Source organism: Bombus pascuorum, chromosome 7 (assembly GCF_905332965.1).
Source record: "Bombus pascuorum chromosome 7, iyBomPasc1.1, whole genome shotgun sequence".
NCBI classification, from domain to species: domain Eukaryota; kingdom Metazoa; phylum Arthropoda; class Insecta; order Hymenoptera; family Apidae; genus Bombus; species Bombus pascuorum.
Window position 1 is genome coordinate 13053904 of NC_083494.1, and position 20847 is coordinate 13074750.

General features: G+C 36.7%; 1 protein-coding gene across 4 annotated transcripts in view; it reads left to right on the top strand.

Annotated features, from left to right (window-relative positions):
• Nucleotides 1-20847, top strand: part of LOC132908716 (tyrosine-protein kinase Src64B) — an 88666-nt gene that overhangs the window by 40032 nt on the left and 27787 nt on the right. For 3 of the 4 annotated variants that reach the window (XM_060962977.1, XM_060962980.1, XM_060962978.1), the window contains exon 2: nt 5881-5947. The exons of the other annotated variant lie outside the window; for it this stretch is intronic. The gene's annotated coding sequence lies outside the window, so the exon portion shown is untranslated. The remainder of the gene's footprint in view (nt 1-5880; nt 5948-20847) is intronic. 4 annotated transcript variants of the gene reach the window in all.

Here is a 20847-nt window from a genome sequence, read left to right on the forward strand (position 1 = left end):
CTATAATCATATACAAGTAAATATGAAACCGGAATTTTTAGAACTACATTATCAGCTAGGCAAATTCCGGTTTCATACTTACAGACCTGATAGACGTTACACGTTATCTGTTATTTTATTTATTCATTTTTTTTCTATCCAATAAACAACTTCATAGAGAATTTGATATCTGAGAAGCTGATATATTCGTCTTTGAATTTCGATATAAAAGAAAAGTAAAATGTCTCATATGTTCGTGAAAAAATTAATACGTACAAATAACCGTTGATATTTAGGTTGTTCATCAGGATCGATGCGTGTTCAGCACTGACCTAATTTATTCGTTATTCACGAACAGCGAATAATTCGAATAACGATCCATTTCATAAAATGGATTCTAGTTAACGCTGATTGCCAATTGGTTAACGATATGGTTCCATTAGCGGATAAATATCGACAATTTGGTCGGACCAATAGCACCTAGTTCTAATTGCCACGCAATACGCGCGTAACAACGCAAGCTGTATAAGTGTATACGCTCGTTATGTCTTCACTGACAAGTTAACGACTGTTCAAGCTTGTTCTTGGCAAAGTTTATCGTCACGAATACCTTCTACTTTGAGGGATTCATTTCGTAGTCGCCGTACGTTTCTCCAGTTGAAGTGCATCCTAGCGAGGAAAATTGCATTTCATCGTTTCGACTTTTTAGGCTCGATCCACACTATCGGTTCGTTCTCGGTTCGATCTCGTCTCCACGACGATCCTCGGAAAGAATATTTTGCTTGCAGCGGGATCGAAATTGAGTCGATAGGACGAAGAGCGAACGCGTTTCTCGATCTACCGTCAGACAATCCATGATTTTTCGAGCGTTGCTACGGCTGGCCGTATAGCCGATTCTGCCTAATAAAACTCATTTTTTCTTCATTCTTTGTTACTTAATTTTCACTTTGTTTACATTCTTAAATCCCCATAGATTTTTAAAGGGAATATCATTCATCTATGAAAAGGGTATCGTCTAACTGTTAACGTTTCTGCTTCCGCTATATGACGATACGTGTTAACTCGTCAACTGCGGGATTTAATTTCAGAAATCTGTCATGGGATTAGATCGTGCAGTGCGTAAACAGATAGAAGCGACGACGAATGTACGCGTCAAACGCACCGAAATAAAGCTTTCGTTTGACGTGTATACTCGTCAAACGCAGTTAACTGTGAATTATTTTGTCTTTCGTGGATTTTGCAGGTGTCGTGCGTTGATGGTAAGTTGGCAGTCGCTAATCGCTGCGACATAGCACAGAGACAAGCGAGATATATATTGCGTTTTATCGCTTACAATCGCACGGTGATATATTATTTTATCTGCATATGCATGTGGTGCGTTCACGTTATCGGATTAATTCCCAACAAATCCGATCTCGCTCCAGTAAAATATTCTTCCTAAGAATCGTTGGAGGGACGGGATCGGAGGTGAAATCGGTCATTACTGTCGGTGTGAGTACGTATAATTGAAAGCACGGGATAATAATTTGACCGAATCGAGGGCGGATCGGTGCGATGGCGTGGATGGAAAACAACTGTGGACACGCAGGGATGTGATGGAACCGAGAACGAAACGATAGTGTGGATGGAGCCTTAGAATTTCAATGCATTCGCTGTCGTTAATAGCTGGGGAATGTGTCGTTTTCCAAGTGGATGGTTAACATAGAAATTAGTCGTAAAATATACACGATTCTCTGAATCCGATTTTCTACTCTAACACTCTGTACTTGTGGAATTTCAATATTCTATATGAGGCTTTTAAACGTTGTACGAGAGTGTAATGTACAATTAGTAGACCATGAATTTTTTATAGGATGCAGGTAATATGTAAAAGTATACAAAATATCCAAAGCAGAATACTCGTTATAATACTTGTTGTCTTTTATTTCTTTATTCGTGTTGACAAGAATATAAATATGCTTAGACAGCTGCAGTTTACCAGCCATAGGTGTCTGAATCTTTCAATGTATTTGAATACCTCCGTGGCTGTTAACAACGTCATTATATCGATCGTACGATATGTTAATAAAAATCAACGATTGTATACATTAAAATATTAGAACGTTTAAAAATTTGTAATTGTTTCAAAAGAGAAAATAATTTTTAAACTTGCCAGAATTCATTTATCTTGCCATTTAAATTGATATACTGAGAAACTTAAACTGAAAAAATTCAAAATATAATATTTCATTAATAGGTACAGCGTGGATAATAATACTATTTCGAAAATTCCTCGGGATTCACTTATCTTACCATCGATGTAAATTAAAACACAGAAACGTCAAAAAATTGTTAGTTTCGTATTAAAAGAAACAATACAATGTTTTATCGATGCGGCACGTATAATAATCCTATTCTGAATTTGACAGAATTTATCCAAGGTAATACATGTTGTTATACAAAATACAAACTACACGTGGAACGCGCTAATGGGAAATTTAATCCGATTATGTAACGAAATTCCCGATATACATGTGTATGCAATATGATATTTAAAAGACTAACGTAATACACAATGGAAACGATCTCCCTCTCTCTCTCTCCTTCCCTCCCTATATATATATATATATATATATATTTGCATATATATATGTTTTTATTCTCAGCAGAATATGTTAATGCGCTCGATATGGAATAAAACAAGAACACGTTTATCTATGGCATTTCTTATCTATTGTGTTTATCTATATTTCGAGCTTATGCGCGATAACACAGGTGCATAATATCTAGGATAAGCTGTAGAAGTTAGGTGGAATACGTATAGCAGGGAATACATTAATAGGACGTTCAATTTAGATTAAATAGCCGATTGCATTGATACAATATTAAATTAAATTGAAAAACACGTACCACTGTTCTTTCTTTTTCAAAAGTATTCGCTGCTCGATGAAAAGTTGTTTTATTTTTACGTTATCGTTCTATGAAAACTGGTTCTTATTTTTAGTAGTTTGACAGTTTTTCTAAAGTTTTAATAGAAATTTCATTTAAATTACCGTGGAAGCTCCGATCGAAAAGATCGAAGGCTACTCTTCTCATAGAGGAAATTTCCTTTTATCCACATCGACCCTCTCAAATAAAAATCTAGGTGTTTTAAACGATTACTCGCCAAACAACACTTGCAGAAACTTCCACGCTATCGAACATCTCGCAAACCGTATCGATAACAAATATTCTCCATAAAACTGATCGCGAATCGCTTCATCCAGTCATCCACATTCAGTTGGTACACTCTCGCCCCTCATCCTACTATTATACGTTTATATTTCGGAAACGACCAGTGATCGTGACAGGAAAATGGAGCAACGACAGCTTCTAAAAATATCACTCGGATCATTCATGACGAAAAAAGAAAAGAAAAAAAAAACGCTTTACCGGAAGAGAGTTAGCAACAGAAAAAAAGACGAGGGTGTGTTTGGTAATCAAAGCGGGGTGACTCAACCGCGAAATTTCACTAAAAATCGATGCTAGTACATCGAACGTGACTTTTCCGTATAGTGACTTTTCTCTTTCATTCTTTTTTTAGTTCGATAGTTTCATATTTTTCTCGCTCGAGAAATACCGTCGTGTATCCATAAAACGTTTCTACAAGTGTTCCAATACTTTGTGAGTTATTGTATGTTGATTAGCGTTTGAATACTCTCAACAGCTATTGTATGTTGATTACAGATATTTTTTACTCTTCTCATTCGATACTATCTTCGCTATAACTTGCTTCCATATAACTTGGCTGTACTTCGATATCAATCCTTAAACGTTTATCTTTATTTTTGACACTGTACATTTTCCTCTCTGTTCCCCTCTCATCCATATCGCAATTTCCTTGTTCCTTCTTCTTCTTCCTTCTCGTCTGTCGCGTCTTCCTTCCTTTTCTCCCCTCTTTTTTTTCCTTTTTATCTTAGTTTTTTGTAGCGTACCGAGGCATCAAAGCTTTGTCGGCGCGTTGGCCGGAACAACGAGCAGATTTGAAATTAGCACGGCCCGATGGAGGAGAGAGAGACGAGCCGACGAGCCTCTCCCCGTTTCGCAGTCGGTCGAATCCTACCTTTCCCTTTTCCAGGCGCCGCGCCGCGCCGCCGTCGAGTCTTCCTCGAGGGCCTTTGCACTCCTCCACTACGTCATTACCACGTTAATCGTTCTACCCTTATCGGGGGAGAGGCTATCGATCTCTCAGGGGCATACACACGAAGCCACGCGACTCTGCTCGCAAGAACCCCCGAAGCGCTCCACGACGATATATTTCTTACGATAGGCGGAAGAAAACCCGTTTGAGATATGTCCTTTGTTTTTCTGCACCACCGTATATTACTATCTGTGGCAGGCATTGTTCCATCACCGTCGCAGATTCACTTTTTTCATCTGGTCTTCTTCCTTCTTTTTTTATACCATCATCGAAGGTTGAAAGAGGGTAGAGAAGCGGAGAAACGTGATTGGATAGTATGAAAATATCAACGCCTGTAACTGTTGGCAGAAACCTGGAAGAAGAGAGTGCGGCGAGTTTGATTGCGTTTAAACTTTGTTGCTTGTGTCGGTGTTGCGTTCTTACGCGGTAATTTAATGGCTAATAATTATACGTTATAAAATACATATTAATTTTTCATTTTATAATTTTACGATAAGTACGTACGACGACCGAACGACTCGTAACACGTGAGATTTCCTTGTGAAAGGAAAGAAGTAGAGAAACCGAAAGGATATAAAAGAATTCGTTGCTCGTAGTATTATGTAGCTTGCGACTTGTAAGATTCCAGTAAGTAACATTAATTCCATTTTAATTGGCTGTGAATTTGTCAAAATCGAGATTTGAAAATTCTGAACATCGTTCTCTGGAACTTTTCTTCTCGTCTTCTTCATAATTTTCCTCGTGAATTTTTAATAGTTGAAAATAGAAAATTGTATTTAACTGTCTCTTAATTAAATATATTTATAACCATTTTGTATGCACGGTATACAGCTTTTGAAAGAAAGAAATTGAACGAGCTATTAAATATTGCAAAGTTCAATCTACAATGGTAATATCCGGAAGACAAAGATTTTACGTTCTTGATTTCCTTCGAACTGGACGTTTAATAACTTCATTCAATTTAAGCAAGAATATCGACGATCGTATTTCACGCGGACATCGCCGCGTTTCAAGTTCGAAACACTCGATCGGGAAACTTTTATCGTAAGTATGGCATTTTAATGGTGGAGAATTTGAGCGGAACTTGCAGATTCCCTTCCTGCAGATCTTCTCTATAGAAGACATCAAAGAACCGGTTCTTTGGTCAATTTGAAACTTTAATGAGTTTTTATCAGGCTAATCGTAACCCAACAAATGCAAAGGAACAGCAGAATTTCGCGAGAAACGGCTAACATAGCGCATTCGTATGTGATATGTGTCCCTAGGGAGAAGATTTCACCGTGTAATTTGCTTGGTCGAATTCCATATCTTCTACGAATAATCTAAGAAACACGAATAAGAACAATTGTATTGTATTTATCTTGTAATTCTAATTTGCCAAAAAATGAAATTTCGAAGAATTTGCGTGGGTTCGTGGGAAATAACAAATAATCGAGGCAATTTTCATTATACGCGTTTATTAACGTTATATGCAGGGATTCTAAATTTTGAAGAGAGAAATGAGAATTTTGAATAAAGAAAATCGAAAAAAGATTCGATTTTCAAGCGTTACCTCTAATTTTGTTATCAACAAAAGCAACGAGCTTGGCTTAATAATGTCAAATGTACAGACCAAAAGAATATTAATTACTTCATTTGTGATACATGCAAAAATGATATTTGAATAAAAATGTGCATTCTAACATCTTCAAATGTAATAGCCACACGACAATCATTAAATATGAACAAACGATGTGTTTCAGAAATGTCCAATGGCTAAGGGAAGACGCGCGTCATAGAAGCTGAACTCGAGCTGAACTTCAGATTGAGGTTCGTTCTTTGTTTCTTTCAGCGTGTATATACGTACATATGTCATATAGTAATACATACATGAAATTTTTAAATATACATATACATTGAACAGTAAAAGAGACGTACACAACTAAGTGATTGCGGATTTTGTCAATATCACCTAATGGCAAAATCGGCAATCACTTAGTTGCAAACCCAATACATACGTGGACCTTGAAGAATTAAAATCGCGTAACGACAGTGAAAATTCTCTTATTCTCAGTTTTAAAACGGCGTATAAAACGGTTTAAGTCGGAAATTTCGTGTTTTAAAATTCCACACGACGTGAGCGTAAGCGCGTTATTAATTACGAATTTAACAATCGACAAGTGTTGAGGTTCGATAAAATACGAACGAAACTTCGCGATTGCGCTAATAAAAAAGAAAAAAGAAAATATTGAAGCAGCTGAGATATCAAAAATGACACATCTCGCGTTAGCTATAAAATCAAAGATATTGTACGAGTTGTCAAATTTTTGAAATCGACATTTCTGTATATCCGATTTCTCCGCACAAACATCTGTAAACCGTAGAACCCCTAGAATCTATATATCAGTCGAATATATCGATTCCGGCGATTTCGATCTCACGTTCAACCAGCTTCCGGTGTTCACATAAATCGTCACGTACTTGGGTATCGTCTTCGAGCGTCGCAGACGATGACTACGTTCCACGCGATGATTGTCAGTGCACGAAGGAAGTCCCTTATACACGCGCCTCGCATACTCGATGACCAAACGCGAGAACGAACTTACGCGTTCGTTCGAAAGAAGAGGAAAACATAAGAAAGAGAATAAGAGAGTCCGTAACCAGTAAGGTGAGCCAGGATCGATGGTTTTTTTCCAAAAGCCGCATCGTTCGTTGTCCATTGAATCGTAATGTTGGAAAAGTTAAACGAATCCCCTTCGTCTCTATCCTTTTCGCTATCCAATTCTATGTGTCTCTCTCTGTCTCTCTTTTTATTTCTTTCTCTTTATCTGTATGTTGTTTGGTTGCAATGGGACTGTAGTTGTACCCGCGACATCCTGAAGTTTCTCTACGCGTGGACGCTTTGTCAGGCTGGTGGGAAAAGGTATGCTTCGTTGGTTGTAATCGCGTTGCTCGGTTGTATTCATTTTCGCGCCGCTTTTGTGTAGATCGTCGCCGCTATAATGCGGCTTTATTTAGAAAATGGAAAAACACGGACGACTAAAATACCGTTTGAACGCTCGTCTGCTTTTGTCTTCGTGTTACGTCTGTCGATCAATTGAATCTCATTCTTCGATGACGATTACTTGGACTTATAACATTGCGATTGTAGTAAATCGTTATTCAGATTCGGTCTTGTTTCCTATATTTAATCATCGACTATCATATCGATTATTAGAAATCATATTTCATTCAGACGTGGTAGAATCTCCTTGGAACGTCGAAAAAATAATTTTTATAATTTAATGAATAGTACAATTCATCGTCGATACGTAACGATATCGTTAATTACAATTATTAATTTGAGTCCTCGATTTAGACTCTTGCATTGCCTACTTTTCAAGAACTAGTTGGTTTATTCTAAAGGATACTGACAAAACTAACATTATCTCACCATCGTGCATTTGGAAACATAGACAAATTAATTGAATTCATATTCTCATTGATACAATATCTAACAATCTCGTGAATGAGATAAATTTAATTATATTATATTCTGAAACGTAACATGGTTCCTTATTAACGTATGGGACAGCCACGAACATTATTCGGTTTATAAGTTTGCAAATGTATTCTCGTGTCACGTTAACGAGGAACCTTGTTACCTTATATCTCGCCATGATTTTCCAAGCAAATTATTCAAAAAGAGCAACATGTTATACACATACATGTATATACGTTAAATTTATTCGTATTAATCAACGAACGTATTAAAATAGATATCCTTATCCGAAACTAAATACAAATCTTATCTTCTTCAAGAAAAACTAAACAACCTACAAAGACACGATTTAGGTGTACAACGAGCATGTTGTAAAATAATAATGTCTGGAAGTTATGAAAAAGGTTATCCAGTGTTCGGAAGATCCACTATATAAATTTGCCTCTGGCGTTATCTTTAACATTATTTCCCTCTGTTTGAGCCAGCGATACGTTATCACGTGGAAAAGGACGATAAGTACTCTTAAATCTTCTATTGTGAAAGCATGCACCCTTTGGGCGATCACTTGGTGAACGTAAAATACCAGTTAGATAGTTCTTGAGCGGTTAAATTGGAAATCAGCGAAAGACGCAAGAGCCAAGAGGATCCTTGGCCGTCGTCTCTCGTGCTTTCACGGACGTGTCTAGATAAGCTAGCAACTAGCAACGTCTATAGCGCGCTCTGAATCCTTAATATTTCCCTAAAGGTGATATGCTTGGTCGACTATATTCCTTGCGATTTAAGAATTATTTTTCTCTTCAGTAAATCGTAATTCGATCGCTAATTATGCACTTGGAGACATATAGGAAGACTGTCGGTTATAAATGTTAACGTATTGACCTATATTTAATAGATTTCTAATAAAATAATTAGGAAATTAAAGCAATAGAAAGTTTTATTTTGTTTACACGCGATGAAGATTTTTTAATTTGTATTAAATATCAGGGAATAGTCAAACACGTTACGACTAGATTGCGGATTTTTATGCGTTCATGGGAAATTTAAAGGTACAGAAACGTAGAAAATAATGGAAAATTACGTGTGATATCTAAAGTAAGATACTTGCTATATTTAGTAAACAAAGACAAGTTTCTACTTAAATTTCATGTCTTCAATTTACTACGATACAACAAAGATACGAATTTGCATAAATATCCGCAGTCTAGTAATAATTGACGTATTAGCGTTCGTGATAGATTTTCAACGTTGTTTCCATACTTTTAAGCAATATCGAGTTTGATCCTTTTCTCTTTCGTGCCGCGAATCTCAAAGTAACATAAAACGAAGGTAAAAGCTTCGGAATTGTATATAAAAGTCTCTGTGGGAATTCTCGGAGAACAAAATCTTAGTTTCCAACTGAAAGCCGTTTCTGTAAGGACACTCGAGCGTGGATTAGAATTTTCAATGGGCTTTTGTAGGCTACCCTAAGTCCTTCCAATGATTTTCAATACCTGCCTGCTTAAAATACTCGAGACAAACGAGCTTGGGAAACGAGTTTGGGAAACGATCAATAAAATAAAACGGCCGTACACGAAGTACGCAATGAATACAGATACAGAGTGATCGTTTTAATGACGGATTGAATTTCTTCGATAGTCTTCAGCGACGATCTACGTCCTTTTAATGTTTTTCAATTGACCGCTTGGCAATTCTACTGTCTTCCATTTGCTGGAAATAATCGCATCAACGTTGCCTTCGACAATCTACTTCGATTCATGAAGCTTTCTCTGAAATTCTTCGGACATTTTCACTTTATCTTCTACCATTCAATCCTTAAATACTTCAAACATTATCCTTGTTTATTTCATTTTTTATTCCTATCTTGTCATTTGTTATTTTTATAGTTGATCATTTAACACGTGGAAGCCTTTTTGATTTTTCGTTCAGCTTTTTTATTTTTATTATAAGTAATTGCATCGTCCAAATGATTTAAAATAACTGTATGATAAATGAAAAACTTCTGTTCGATCGAGGATATCCAATTTTGTTCAATATATAGAGAAGAAGGATTTTAATGTGTATAATTTTCTTTGTGTAAAAATCATGTATAATTTTAATTATACAAGATTAATTATAATTTTAATTATACACGATTACATCTTTTTTTCTCTTACTTATAAATTTTCATAAAAGATATAACCTAGCAAACTCGAAGATGGCACCCCGCTGGGGGTAGCCACCCACATGCTATATTTTATTTTTATTTTTTATTTTTTTCCCAATAAACAAGATATAATACTTTACCAAATGCCCTTCAGGACAAATGGTAAAAAAACCAAAATAAACTATAAAAAAAAAATTATAAATTTATTACGTAGTGTTGTTTGATGGAAGAACTTGTGCATGCGTGTGTATATATATTAAATATATATTCGTTTGATTTGAAACAAAATTAGTTACGTTATAAATGTAACGAAACTTGTGCAACTTGAAATATCGATTCCTCTTATAAACAACTTCAATGACATTTTTCTAAAATTAATTGTTTATCGTATGCTTTTAATCCATCTGACCGATTCACACGCATCCTTACTCAGAAACATTAAAAAATGTAGGTGGTACTCGGAGTATGCGTCGTAATCTACATAAGAAAAGACATTTAACAACCTTCACCTTTCTTTGATGGATCAGTATAGTTTTTTTTCTTCCATGGTATTTTCCATGACATTTTTACTCTGCAAGCTACAAGCTGCAACTTGTTTTTTTGTAACTCGTAAAATCAATAATCGCCCAATGATTAAGAAAAAGCGGTTAATCGATAATTTTTCAGTAATTATTTAGAACTAAGATCGTGTAAATATATTATGTATCAGGTAGAACGTTTAAAAAGAAAAAAACATTCATTCGCGTTCTACTTTCATGTAGAACATTGTTTTATTTATGCCTGTAAAAATATGAATTTACATAAACATTCGCTGTTTATTTCTGGCTATGTTCTCGTGCAAATTTAAAAATATTAAACACGATAATCCGGTGTCTCCTAGTTCGTAAAATGTATTCATGAAACTTTGTTTTTATTATTCCTATTCTACGAGAGAATTTATCAATACCGTAACCTTGCAAATCGTCGTTTATAAAGCTTCACTGATAATCTAATTGTACGTTGTACGTACGACTCTAGGAATATATCGACCTTTAAGGGTCAAAGTGCACATAATTTACCGTTATCGTGTTTCATCCTTCGCAACGATATCGTAAATATACGAAAGAAGGAGAAATAAAAGGCAAGAAGAAAACGAAAGGTCGAAACTCGACGCAGTTTCACGCTGTTTCTGGAACGGAAGGTCAGTAATTTTCCAAAGATGGACACCTCCCTTTTGTGTTCTAACACTGCGGAAAAAAAGAGGCCACCTTTGACACTTTTGGCGCTCGTATACCCTGTTGAGAGAGCAGCAGGTAAAGCTCGTTCAACTACTAATATCCTACTAGAGGTTGTGTTTCCCCCAGTGGTTATAATTCTCAGAGGATATAACTCTTGGAGCGATTGGAGGCGAGTTCCGTTCACCGGACGCCCTCAACGCCGAATCCAACGAAACTCTATCAAAAGAAAGGAGAGGAAAGCAGGAACCAGGCTAACCAACTGAACAGAGATCGACAATTGCCTGGACTTAGTAGTGGAATTGGTGATAAATTGAAAGTAATCGTGGAACCGTCGATTTCTTGTCGATTCTGGTAGACCAGTAGAGGATACAGGGCGTGACAAAAACTAGTACTTAGCGGTCGAAGATAATTTTACGCTTTCTTTATTTTTTTATCGTAATTCTATTTTGAAATTGATTTGTACGCGTTGAAATGGAAGATTCTTTGAAATTATCGCTTATAAACGTGTTGCTATATGTTGCTATATGTAGACGCAAAGGTTTGGAAATTTCTGAAAGAAACGTTTAGAAAAATCCTCTAGACACTGTGTAGTATGTATCGTTTCTTGCGTTTATCTGATTTTTGGGGACGAATCCAGTTGTAAACACAATTTCCATGCGAAACGCTTCACTCTATATCGCATGGATATCTGTTTAGCTCCTTGTGTATTTTTTAGTAACTTTGGGTTAACTGATATAACTAATATAACTGTGATATTATCGAGTCGAATTCGTTTCAAGGGGAATGATATTTCGAAAACTAGCTGATACGAAGGTTAGAGACTCGTGCATATCGTAATCCTTACGATATCTCTCTTTGGATTATACATATCGTATTGTACATCCTTCGCCCATTTGCACGATTGCTTACTTATTCGCAGAATACTCCTTTGACCTGGAAACATGTTCCTTGCAAAACAGCGAGCGTAATTAAATTCCGAAAGAGAAAAATAATTACGGTTGACGAGTCTGTCAGAAACTCGCAGCACCGCGAGAACGCGGAATATTTGAAATAGGGGAACGAAAACTTGAGCAAGCACAGGGCACTCGAGACCTCTCGGCTCGCCGGAAATATTCTCGTGTCATCTCCTGGAGCAGGCGGCGATAAAGTTTAATTCGGTTTTCCACGCTGGCTCACTGGCCGATTTTGTTTTCAATAAGGCGAACGTAACGCGGCACAACGGATCACGTAGCGACTGTGTTCCCACGGGACGGTCTATTAATCCCCAAAGAATTGGAAGGCTGAAAGCGGAACCGCGAAAAGCTCTTGACCTCGTTCCGCGGTTAAATGGCTCGACGTTTTCTTTTCCTACTCCTTCTCCTATTTCTCCTTCCGTCCTCTCTTCTTCTTTCTCTTCGTCTTCTGTTTGCTGACCGGGTGAAAGGTATTTCCACGAGCCTGAAAAAAACCTCGTCGTCGCGTCCTCCACCTTTCTCTTCCTTTTTTTCCTCCGTTCTCTTTCTTCTTTTTTTACGGATATCGATCCTTTGTTTGACCCTCTGTCCCGAAGGAATTGACCGAAGGTCACGAGCAATCTCGTAACGAGCCCGAATTGGAGGGGGGACCCTTTAATCAGCTGGCTCGCAGCTTCGACTTCAATTTTCCGCCGTTCGAACAATAGGTGCAATGTACCGTTGAAGATTCATTTGGTCATCGGGGCCGTTCTCGTCCTTTCCTTTTTCTTTCTCTTCTCCTTTTCTTTTCTTTTTTTTGAGCACACTTGAAATGATCGCTGCGAAGCTGCTCGTATAAGTGATATCGATTTTACGTACGTTTATACGTGTCTATGGTCGAGAAGGGTATACGTACAGTACCTATAGTCCCTGGAAACTACGTTCGGATATAATAATTCCACTTTTTCAAGTTATTCGATCGGTAAAATAGTCCTTAAGGAAATTTGACAGGTAGATTTTATGTATTGGGTTGGCAACTAAGTGATTGCGGGTTTTGTCATTAGATGTATTGACAAAATCCGCAATCACTTAGTTGCCAACCCAATACATATGTAAAAAGCTTAATACATCGGACAATGTATCATCTGCTTCGTTGAAAGAAGATACTTTTAATTGTAAAAAATAATTGCAACGAACCTACGATTCAGCCACATGTATTCAGTGTTATGGGCCGTCGTACGATCGGATTAAACGCGAGAAAGATGACATTCAGATTCGTTATACGGCTGAGCGACACGTTACATGCACGTCACGTGTACTTACGTAGAAGAATGCGAAACGGAGGAAAGTCGCTGAATCGGGTGTTTCTCGAAAGTGCGGAATATCGTTCTACGTCCTGAACACCGCTTTCTTCTCAAGTTTTCCCGTGCCGCGATTTTTCTAGCGCGAGCTACTCCTCTTTCGACCGACCGAGCAACTCGTAAACTAAAAATGTTGGAGGGAAAACTCGAGGAAAAAGTAAAAAGTCGGGAAGAAGTCTGGATTCGATTGGAAACTTGTTGTGTCAATGGCTGAACGTCGAAGGCGAGAACCTTTCTCAGCCGTCGTGATTTATTTTTCGATCGAGTTAAGATCTACGAGTCGCTTTCCAGATTCGAATTAAACGAAATAACTATGATTCGAAGTCGAAGTATTTGGAAGGAGAATAGAAACAAATTCGTGTTGATCGCTCGAGAAACTTATTTTCACTATACCAACAAATTTACATCGTCGTCAAACATATGACACACTCAACTAAATATTAAACTTTCGTGAATAGTCGTTATTAATTTTAGCTTTGTGTGTATAATTTAGCTGTTGTTTAATTTTACGCGTATAATTAGTACTAGCGAGCGGAACTTTTTCTCACACAAAAGTTTCCTCTTTCTCCGTGTTTCTTTCAACCCTTTGCACTCCGAATTTTATTTCAATTTCGTTACCAGCAGCTCCTAACGCTTCTAAGTGTTTTATTTGAAATTTACTTTAACTAAAAACTAAGACGATTTAAATAAATAAAGGAAGAAAGAAATTCACTTAAATACCAGTTTTATTCACACTATTGTAATTTTTAAGTGTATGATATACCTTGGAACAATTTCCAGGATGCAATCCTGCTTTTCTTTCGCACGTTTCGCAAAAAAGGTGGCACTGAAAAAATATCGAGTGGGACTCGACAAAGGAGCTCCTGAGATAAAACCTCATGTCGAGTCACACTCGACATAGGAGTGCAAAGGATTAATAGTTAGACTACGATATATAATAACTCAAAAGTTTCTTCACATAGAAGGTCCATCTACATAGTCTAATGTAACATAGCGTGATAGATCTTTGTTGGTCCTTGTACATTTATCGAAAACATAGGAATTGAAAGTGTACAGTGTTAGAATCTTTTATTGCGACCGACTACGCACAGAGTCTTTGTAAAATAAATAGAGTCTTTGTAATAAAATGAAAATAGGATCGAAAGCCGAAGAAACGCAATTCCAAATCCTCGATCCTTTCTGTAGTATGAAAAACAGAGTTACATTAAAAAGGTCCCATGATCCGATTGGTCGGTTGGCTGGGTACAATTTTGGGTCGATGGAGAGGCCTGCACGAACGCAAGGGCGCGTAACGCGACACGGCGAGGGTTAAGTGGCGCTTGAAAGCCGCGGGTCGAGCTCCTCGAGTCGCGGCTAACGACGTCCTATTCTTCGTCGGCAAGCGATGGGCTACGCTGACCTGGCTCTAGCTCTAGCTCTCGTGACTCACGGATGTTCCGTGACTTATTGTTAGTCATAGTCATGGAACACACAACCCTCTCTCCGCTGCTTGGTACCTGCTACGGTAGACGTCACCGAGTCACGAGGTTAAACGAGGTCGACGCTCGCCTTCGAAACACACGAGTCGGACTCGCGTCTCGGCCATCGATCTGTCGCGATCCGATCGATGGATCCCTTCAGCTCCGACCATGAGCCGTTGTTATCTCTTTCGATTGATCTTTCGTGTTACGTTCGATCAAGATATCGACTATGTCCCGTTTTCTTTGCCGCAGAACGTCGGTCTATCGTTAGGAGGATGTTACGCGTGTATTTTCTCTTGTGCACGTGACGTGAATCGTGCTGGATGGTTATGATAACGATCGCAAAATTAGAATAATCTTGCTTTGATCTCTGTCGTTTGATGCTGGCGAGTGAATTAATTCGGCCCTTTAAGAGAAAATTTAAATTTTACTCGAGAATATTGCAAACTTTCGATTATTATATTTTCTGCCGTCTATTATTCAACCATGTCGAGCAGAGTTACAGATGGAAATTTGTAAGGTTCCAGAGTTATAGAGAAATATATGTATTTTGCTTGTTAGTTATTCGTTGAAAGCTGGTAAACTTCAAGGTATGTAGCATGGAATCGTTCAAAAAATAGAAATCGATCTGTAATGCATATTTTGTCATATTTAACTAATGGTATACCTGTTACGATCGCAGAAACAAATATAGCCGTATTAGCGAGGCATTTAATATTCCAGCATTAAACATGATCGTTGGTCTAATCAAACTTACACAAGTTGCTGTACGTAGATACTTCTGCAGGCTCAAACACGTCGTACTAAATTATACATTCAGTCGGGTTATTACACTATTAAATGCACGGTGTTTTAGCATCTCTGAATCTAATGAATTTCGAAACCTGTTTCTGTTTCTCCACAGAGGAGAGGCGTGAACCGTGACAAATCCGAAAATTTCTTCTATCACGACGAATCGAAATTACTTGGAATTCTTGTAAGATTAATTTCGTGATGATATCAATACTACAAATATCAGATTGAACTTTATTCCTCTTAAATACGCTCTTCCTATGCCTTAGAAATAATTGTTGAAGAAGAAGACTAATCTTCTTTCTTTGCCATATCAGAATAAATGAAACAATATCTTATTATCGTAGGATATTTTTGAAGCCAGTAAGGCAATACAGAAATACGTTAATTTATTTAAAAATTAAAAATCAAATAAAAAGAATTCCTATAATTATTCTCTATATTAACCAATTGTGTATTGAACTTTAAAACTGTTCTTTCAAAAAAAAATAAAAAATACAAATTGTCACATTCTTCTCCTACAGTCTTGATACGATATCTATGAATTATTTTCACCGCTTTTACATCAACTACGCACGAACACGCTCTTTCTTTCGTTGTTACCTACCGTAATCAACGTAATACCGTAGTCTCATTTCCATAAAGAACGCATAAAGGTGTGCTGTGGTTACGCGGAAGACCTGGCAAGAGCGTCAGGCAGAAGACTTGAAAAACTGATTTTATTGATTTTATGCACTGCAGTTGTCTCGAGTTTCTATTGACTTTTCTACGACGGGTATAACTGTTCACGAATGGCTGCTAGAGATGTGTTTCCAAGCTGAAGGGGAAGGGGGTGGGAAAAGCTCTTCTTATTTCATAATCGATATAGCTGAGGGTGCCGTGTTTCCTCCTATTTATAAGCTCCTTGTCGATATCCACGATATTAAATTCACTACCGTGACTTGATCGCCAGGTTTCAAGAAATAATTGAGTTGCTTTTAACGCCGACGAAGCCGGAAGTTAGTTACACAGCCGCGCACAGATTTCGTTGAAACTTAGGAAGAATTAGTAGCCGAAGGGAAACCAACTTCTCACCGCGTATCAGGCGTATCTTCTCGTCAGTGACGACGCGAAGGGATGAAATTAACCTGTAAGTTACGGTACATGAGAAACACTATCGACACGCGTAAATGATCTAATTTCGAACTGTGTCGTACGTGTTGGCACGTTTATGGAAAATTTGAAAGTGCGACGATGCATAGAACGCATTGCTGGATGAGAAGCAAATATCCAAACTACAGCATTCGCTGACATTTGTATGTACATTTCACTTAAAAATATAATACTATACAACATCTACTATATAATATTGAATATTTTTTAATTATTACAAAATTATACTATGATATACTATACTGTACAACCCCTCAAAAATACAGTACAGTAATATAATATTTATTTCAATTAACCTAAACTTAATTTTTATATAAAAATTAAATACTCAATATCTATTAATACAATGTTAATTTATTTAAATATCAGTACAAAATTATACTATACATTGTACAATACATTGTGAATTCTAAATCGACCTAGTCTTTGCAATTTGCAATTTAAATTGACGCGTTTTTAATCTTGAAAATCTTCAAAAATCAACTCTTGATGTCTTAAAATGAATCTTAAAGAATATAATATTAATTGATAGATCTTATCCTTAAACGATTTCGTGGATAGATGACATTAGTCTACTTAGGTTGTATTTCTTTAGTTGTATTCATAATAAGTGTCTACTAGTAAAAAGAAAAACGTAATTCCAGTGGTAGATACGTAGTCGTTCTTTTCAATTAATAATTTGGAAATATTAAATAATACTATAGGCTATGGATTTCCTATTATAGGCCTACAAATGTTTTTCAATCGAGTTATACATTTCTCCATATTATAGATATGCGAGATCAATGACCAACGCGATTTATTTTTCACTGAAACACAGAGTTGAAATAAATATGTATTTTGAAAATTTATGACGTTACATTTATCGAATACGGTTACGAAATTCTATTGTTTTGCGCAATAAATTCATTAAAAGCTGTAGGAAATTTCTTTATATATATATTCCAGTGTCAGTAAATTATACCATTACATTGTTGATCGTTGAATTCGCCTGAATAATCGCTTTCATATAACAAAACTTATATCGATTGAAAAATGTCAGACGAAAGCTACTTTACGAATTGTAAATTTAAAAAATCCATTCGATAAAATAATGAAACTTTGAATTTTTCCATTTTTCTGATAAATCTAATCTAAAATTAACGAGTTAAACAGGCTACATATGTACATTTTTTCAAGTTGTAATTTTTACAGTAATTATTTAATATTTTCTAATTAATTAAGAAAACATGCTGTCGCAGCTAGTAATAGTCGTATTTTTTATTTTCTTCAAGCAGGCAAGGCCAAAGCACGTGACAGATTTAAACTCATAAATAAGAGGAATATTCCTCGAATAGGAACAACGAAGACAATGTTTCTTTACACTCTCGTATTATTTTCTTCCTGCTTTATTTAAATCTCGTGTTATTTTTTTTTTTATTTTATTTTGGTTTTTTTACAATTTGTCCTTATGGACATTTGGTAAAGTGTTATATCTTATTGGTGAGAAAAAATAAAATAAAAATAAATATAGCATGTGGGTGGCTACCCCCAGCAGGGTGCCAGCTTCGTTTTTTCTAAGTTATATCTTTTATGAACGTGTTATTTAAAATTCATTTTAGCTTTCCTTCTCAAAGCATTACCGCGCGAGTTCCGTCATCTTTCACAGACTGCTATATGTTCTTGCTGTATATCTTTTAAAGTCAACGATAAAGTTAATAAGCAGTTATTTTTCTGTTTACTCGAACTACCGCGTCGTTCCCATCAAAAATTTCTCCAACTATATATTAATTTTTCCTAGTATTTTCTACTAAAAATGTTTAACAAGGAATACAATTTTATTCGTTGCTTGTCGCTCGTTCGATTCTCGCTGTTCGGTTATAGATTTTTACTCGCTTATTTCTTACTCATATTGACAAAGTTCAGTTAAAACGATAAAAAGATAAAACGCTTTGTAGGTATATCTTGTACTTAAATTTCCATTAAATAAATACTGGCAGTGACAAAATTAACGAAGCAACTTTCAAAATTCAACCTCATCTTTCGCACGAAATTAATTATAACGTAAATCTAATTTCACGAGGAAGGAAATGCAGCGCGAACATCAAGGCTCTTGTACGGAATACTAATTGACGACGAAATATTTTTCCCCTTTCTTCGTCTTTCCGCGCTAAAAATTGTCGATGAAATTAATGAATTCGTTCGGTAACGCGATGTTCTCGCGCGGAATTAATTGCGCTTCGGTGAAACGCGAAACACTGGAATCGCCAAAGCCGAGGATTTTTCCGCGTGTGTCCACTCGGCGTCTCTTCAACCCGTTACGTTCAAGATGACGATCCGTCGTCGACCTTCCAATTACAAGTTACAAGGATCCACGTGTTAATGTGTGACGCGTTTGGTGGGCCAGGAATAGTCTACGATAAAGTGTGGTAAAGTGTAACTCTGATCGTTAACTTTTAGAATTTTTATTACTTTTATCACGTACCTTCGTTACGAGGCTTCGCCCAACAAAGTAAAGCCCGGCTAGACAAAACATTGTAAGCTCGGGAAACGGTAAAAAGTAGCAAATGTGTATCTTTTCTTGTAGCTGTGGTAATTCAAGTATGAGGGGTGTAATAACCTTCCAAAGTTCAACAGCTTAAAACTTGAGAGCTAACTTGGAAAAGATCGCGGATAAGAAATTTTGTTCGCAAAAGTAAAATTCCTTTTAACGTGTTGGAAAAAAGTAAACAATTTTCAAGTTGGTATAAAAAGATTGTGACAAATACACGATCAGCTTGTATAAAACTATTAAATAAATAAAGTATCTAGAAATCAGTGATCATTTTCTTTTTTTCGATCAAACATCCGGAGTTCAATTTTTAATCACACGATTAAGGTTTCATCGAAACGTTTAATCCCCCCATTTGGACAAAGAGCGTGCTAAAACGCGTCACGTCGTAAAGGTACGGTAAAGGAGCACGCTTTTTGGACGACCGATAAACCAGGAGAAACGTGCACCAACGATGCGGAACAAACAGTCCCGAAGAAACCCAGAGATTTCACTCGGTTGATCTTCTCTCTTGTTGAACGTTATAGGTGAATCACTATTCTTTCGAAGTATACTACACTGTGTCACGAACGTTCTACAGTTTCGCTAGGAATCAATTTTTGTATCTATGTATAGTTTTTTTTATTACAATTGTAGCTTTTCCATCGATTAAAATGTTATGTTTGCTGTTCTCTCCCTGTTTTAGCGTGTTGTTCAATATTAAACAAGAACAAGAACTATCGAATAAGAAGGTGAGAATTCTTGTCATTTTTCTTATTTCTATTCCCCAATCTTTCTCACGAGTGACTACTTTTTCTCCAATCACCGAAGTTCTGCCATAGACACCGTGTATCATCTCTGCTATTGAAAGTTTTGCAAGAAGTTGGAAAGTCTCGTTAAAAGTATGTCCTTATCTATACGTATCACCTTATTCTGTGTTTGCCTGAAACGGAAATTTTACCGTGTTACTTAATAGCAATCCTTAATAATAAATATAATAATAATTAAAAATAATAAAAAAACCGACTTAATAATAATCGAAGCCACGAGCCTACGAAATGAGTGCTGTGAGCTTCCTCGACCCAGAACGAGGAGGATTCGCTCGAACGACGCAAGTAGCCGTTACGGAACGAGGCGTGAAATAATTTCTGCTCGTGCTTCCGCTGCGCTGACGCGAAACGAGAAACGATAAATTCACCGATCTATTGCGAAGAAATATGGAAATGGGAGGCTCACGATGATCCCAGTGGGAGTCACATTGGACTCTAGTCATCGTTCGAGCAACTGGAGATCTTTGACCCTGTTTGAACTGATCGGCTGACGTCATTCGTGAGCTCACGTGTTGGGCTGGTTAGTTGGGAAGATCCGAAGGTCTGAGGGTCCATCGAGGAACACGATAAATTTTGGCTCGTACGCTGACTCACAATCGGTATACGTACTTACATTTATATCGTGTTTCGAGAAAGCTTTTCTACGGTTTACAACGCGTAGAATTTCCCAATACGAAGTTATTGAAAATTATTAAGGGTAGTTAAAGGTAGTGTGATAACCGAAGAACTACTCCATCTTCACATGTTAAAATGTCACGTTTATAATTTATTAGAATTTGTCACTTTGGTTTGAAGAATAGAAACGTATAATTACAACAAGTAGATTATTTGGTGAGAGTATAATAGTATAACG